Source organism: Syngnathus typhle, unplaced genomic scaffold (genome assembly GCF_033458585.1).
Source record: "Syngnathus typhle isolate RoL2023-S1 ecotype Sweden unplaced genomic scaffold, RoL_Styp_1.0 HiC_scaffold_39, whole genome shotgun sequence".
NCBI classification, from domain to species: Eukaryota; Metazoa; Chordata; class Actinopteri; order Syngnathiformes; family Syngnathidae; genus Syngnathus; species Syngnathus typhle.
Window position 1 is genome coordinate 768,261 of NW_026871945.1, and position 5,166 is coordinate 773,426.

Sequence of the window (5,166 nt, forward strand, 5' to 3'; positions counted from 1 at the left end):
AGCGCCGGTAATGGCCAGTCTCGACTGAGCGATTGGAACTGTCATCTTGATCTCATCCCTAATGGATTCAATCTTTCAAGCGAAAAATTTCATGAACCCGTCGGCTGAGTGGGAGGAGCTATCGGAGGTTGGATGGCACCGCGTCAGCTTTGCCACTGTATCAAATAAGTATTTAGGATTGTTTTTATTGAGATTAATAATTTGCGAGAAATAATTCGTTTTTGCTAAAATAAGCGCATCTTTGTATTTCAGGAGGCTGTCGCGCCATGCCTGATGGAAAACCTAGAGTTTGGTTCAACGCCATTTTCGTTCATGCTTTCTACATAATTGCTTAAGCGTCCGTGTTTCACCTGTGATCCGTGTAGTAGGCTTTCTACAGCGAGTTTTCAGACGTAGTGGCGCTACCGAGTCGATGGCATTTAACAATGTCACATTGAATTATATAGATGCATTAAGTTGCAGATATAGAAGATATAGATGCAGTAAGATTATCAATAGAGTCGATATATGCTTGAAATATATCATTGGAGCCACCGTGTATCACTATATCCGAGTGGCTAGTGTTGTTGGACCTACGCTGTTGACTAGACCTATTGCGAGTTAGCGCCCTTAGATTAGCTTCTATGTCGGGTGCTCTGCCAGGGATACACAATACCGGGGCTGGATTTTTAAGTGCGATGTTTTTCAGGTAATGGACTCAACTATGACCAAGGTGGGAGAGCCAGTAGGCCGAGATGGCTTGGGACGGCTATGCGTCTTAACTGGCTTATCGCGGTTAGCCAGCCGTTTGGAGCTAATGCTAACTGGGCTAGCAGGCTGACTACAGTCCGCATCTGGGTCCGCCACATCTACTGTTATCACACTATTCTGCTCTAGCTGGCGGACACGTCCCTCTAGCAGGGACAACCTCTCTGAGAGAAGGGTGCAGTTGGTGCAAAAAGCCGTACAAACCTCTTGATCCGCAGCCATACTTACGTGTCCGATGATCGACGGTAGACAAACAGCCACAAAGCCTCCGCTGAGAACCAAACAGTGACGCGATTGAAATGGCAGGAATTGACGGTCCGCGACTTTCAACAATAGTAAACTCCAAAAAGTGGAGTAAAAAGCGAGGAAAAACTAGAAAAGCATATAGAAATGTAGGAATGTAGATTGTCTCTCTAGTGACGCTGCGGCGCGCTACGTGGCAAACCGGAAGTATGATACAAAGTGAGGTTAAAAAGATGTAAAATAACACAAAGTAACAGAGAGTGAGTCACCGTGGTGGCCATCTGCGGCGCCATCTTACGATGTACGATGATACCAACCAATGCATCTATATAATTTTATCTGCTGCTGACACTGGTTAACGCACATGGATTGAAAACCTGCTTAAATGCTATTTCGCACAAAGAAGTAAACTCCCCGTCGGGGAATCGAACCCCAGTCTTCCGCGTGATAGGCGGAGATACTGTCCACTATACTAACGAGGACTGTGCGCTGTAAGGGGCAAATTGTTACTTCGCTGGAGAAAGGAAAGGGAGGGGGCGGGCGAGAACGCTCATTACTATTATGTGGATTTTAACCGTCTGTAGAGGTTTGTATAACACTTCTTAAATGGGGCAATCTGCTGGTTCGGTTCGCATATGCCTGCTTTCAAGTTTAGAGAGCACTACCTTTAATGTCACCCTTTTTTTTTTTTTTCATTTTTGCAAAAGTGTTACAAGCTTACAAGCCACGTATTCCCGTGGGGCTCGTGGAGCAATGGGTAACGCATCTGTCTACAGATCAGAAGATTCCAGGACTCCTGGCCAGCTCACATGCCATTTTGTGGTCAACATTAGCTATGTGTAGATTATGTGAACTTTTGGGTTGAAGTAACTCACAGACACTGTCAACAAATAGTCTTTCCAATTTTGTCTCATCTCAAGTCTTAGGGATCATCGGATCTGCGTAGTTATTGGATAGTTCCACCAACATTTTAATATCAACATTCTTTCATGGTCTGCCTGGGTGTCGTGGCTGAAGATCCTAGAGAAAAGACCCAACTGCATATTGGCCATAATATAGCATAGAGGCGGCTGCAACCCCAGTTTGAATCTAGTTAATAGCAGAATAAATTTGTTACAGTTATTTTTTATTCACCCTAAACAGTCTTACGTTGGACCATGACAAATTTACATACACACAAGCTTACAGAAAATGACAACTTCTCGTGGGGCTAGTGGCTCATTCCTTGCTCTGAACGGACAGCCAAAACGATTCCTAACAATTCCTGTGTGTGTATGGGGGGGCGGGGGTGGGGGGCAAAGGAACCAATCAGATGGCCCGAATCCATGCATGGCCGATGACGGCAGTGATCAACACAGTGGTATTTGAGAAGTGAAATGAAGTTTATATTATTTGCAGACAGTGTGCAATCATTATTTAAACAAAAGTAGGCAGGTGCATACATTTGGAAACCCCATCAGAAAAATGACATCAATATTTAGTAGTTCCTCCTTTTGCAGAAATAACAGCCTCTAAACCAGTGGTTCTTAACCTGGATTCGGTCAAACTCTATGAGTACGGTGAGTCGGTCTCAGGGGTTCAGCAGAGCCTCCACTGCGGAGGTCCGAACACACCTGATTTATAAATTTGTCATAACGCATATCTGAACTGGTCTCGCAAAGGCAACAGCAGAAGTCCTACTGATTTGCTGGTATGTCATTTGTCGTGAATTCATGCATTGTGTTGGTTTTATTCTTTCAACAAGGTGGTGTTCATGCACTTCTGGATGAGTTCCGCTCTATTCTTCTGGCCCAACTCTTTCGGCGCAGCCGTTAGGTAGATATGATGACCATGGAAAGTTCTTTGTGAATGATCAATCTTTTCCTTTCATGTTCATCGGGACTACACTTTTAATAGGTACCTACACTGTGTATTTGGATAGAGACTGCTGAAAGGGGACACATATATGCCTTGTGAACTACATGCATTGCTGCGGGTGAAGAAGTGTGAACAAATAAGTCAGCAGACAAGTTTGGGGATTTATTAGTGCCCAGAAGAGAAGCACTCTGTTCCGTACTGTAACCTGTTAAGTTTGTTCCCAGTTCTTTACAGTTTACCAGTTCGTGACATGTAAGCGAATCCGTCACTCGTATACTCCATCGCTCCTCTGCCTTTTGGCTCAAATCAAGTGTAGTATCTGTTCTTGGGTTTGGGGGATTAAGAGAGCTGACCATAGAAGAGAAAAATGTAACCATAAAAGTGGTGATTTTACCCTTGCTTTTACTAATCAGTTCTGTTTTCATCCCAACAATGAAGGTGATTTTAAAATTGGAATGAGCCATTTTTTACTTCATCTGGAAATCCAAGTTGGAGAGACTGAAGAGGGACACCATGAAGAAAAACAAAAAAAAGGAGGAAAAGGAGTGCCGGACTTAAAGCTCTTCCTCGGAAGCAGATATGTTGCCCTGCACCTGCGAAGCGCGCTCCTTACACCAAATGTCACGTACCGGCGCCACCTGTGACAGGACCACGCCCCCCTATCAGCCGAATCGCCGCCACCTGCCACAGGCTCAGGGACAGCGCTATATCAACGCCGCCAGCGCAGACCCGAGTGTCCGTCTGTCGCATGATATTGCTTCGCTCTCCGGTCCATGATCCGGTCCATGAAGAATCGAAGAAACCGCAGAACAGCTTGTTCTTCCCAGCCTGATCGCCGATCCAGCGCTAGTTCCAGCTACTCCCACCGCAATAAAGTCTATCGCTACGCACTTGGCTGTACTGTCCAATCCCTTACACCAAATGCACCGAAAAGCCAAGCAATAACACGATTCTGGATGGGCTCATACCTCCGGAAACTAAAGCTAAAAACCATCGACCAAAGAATTCCTGTGTCTTTTAACCTGCCACCTTCTTTTTCCTTAATCAAGAAGTTTTTGAAGAACTTTAAATTACATAGAGCAAGAAAATAGTGAAATTTTAACAAATCACAGATCTATGATCTCTGTCCTACAGGAGCGGGAAGCGGTGTGTCCAGTGCGCGGCCTTGCAGTTTGGCGCAACGTCAACCACCCCGCCCTCTCGAAACAAACTTCGGGACCTGTCATGGATGGTGGCCCGTGATGTCCCCCCCAGTCAGGTCGGTTATGCACTCTCGGGGCATGTCAGCGCTCTCAACGTGCCCCTGATCTGGCTGTGGCGCCCAGGAGTCAGTGTGGGACCTGCTCTGGTAGTGCAGGGCTGCCGTAGACCTGTGGGCGACCTGCAATTCCCCGCAAGGAAAGCGCTGAATGCAGACCTTGTACTCTATGGGGTGAGACCGTTGAAAATGAAGCAAGAAGACTTTACAAAGCAGTTGCTGACCTTTGCTGCCATCAATGACGCCATGTGGACTTCCAGAAACTAACTGGTAAGGAAGCACAGACAGATCCCCCCCCAGCCCGTGGCTGTGCTCCAAATGGCTGCAGCAACTCTCACAGCTGCACACGGCAAGCCTAGGAGACATCGACCAGGTATTGCAGTACCTCCAGGAATGGTGCACCCCCTCTACTGGTTAAATCAATAGTTCAAAACCAAAACCATTTCAATCCGTTCGCTTCATTCTTACAGGATTAAGCAGTCAATTATGACTTGATGGGGTCTGATCTCAATGTAAGATGTTAGGATTCGAGGCTTTCCCACCAAATGGTTTGCAAATAGGTTCATTTCTCGAGGCTTCATGTGAACACCCCCCCCCTGCTGGTCAAAAAGAGTAATTTATTCCATGAATGAGAATTACATTCACCTTTATATTTTGCTTCATGTAGCCTGATCAAAATGAATAAAACTTCTCTCTGTATGTGCATTCACGTGTAACATTGAAGGAGGTGGACGTGTGTTTCAATATGTAAATAAATACCATCGTTGTCTATTAAGAAGCTAAAAGTTGATGGAACACATTTTTTTTGTTGGGATGCTGTGTTTTAACAAGGAAAGACTGATGTGCTTATGGATGAAGATGACTTGTACTTGTGATTGTGCTTGTAAACAGTAAAGAGGAGTGCGTGTGCAATTGAGGGCGGTGGTTATTGGTTTTATTCAAAAACAATATTTTTTGCCAAATTACAATAGACTGACATGTGTCCATTCAAATGCAAACCACCAGAATTTAAACTGCATTGATAAACGAGGCCCCTCCGTTAGTCCTTACCTTACCGTGGT

The 5,166-nt window shown here is 45.2% G+C and overlaps 1 non-coding gene and 1 pseudogene across 1 annotated transcript; one reads left to right on the forward strand and one right to left on the reverse strand.

Moving 5' to 3' along the window:
* Positions 1-1,400: 1,400 nt before the first annotated feature.
* On the reverse strand, positions 1,401-1,472 carry trnad-auc (transfer RNA aspartic acid (anticodon AUC)). Its single transcript has one exon. It is a non-coding gene; the product is annotated as a tRNA-Asp (tRNA).
* A 1,655-nt stretch (positions 1,473-3,127) lies between these two features.
* Positions 3,128-3,299, forward strand: LOC133147282 (U2 spliceosomal RNA; annotated as a pseudogene).
* Positions 3,300-5,166: the final 1,867 nt, after the last annotated feature.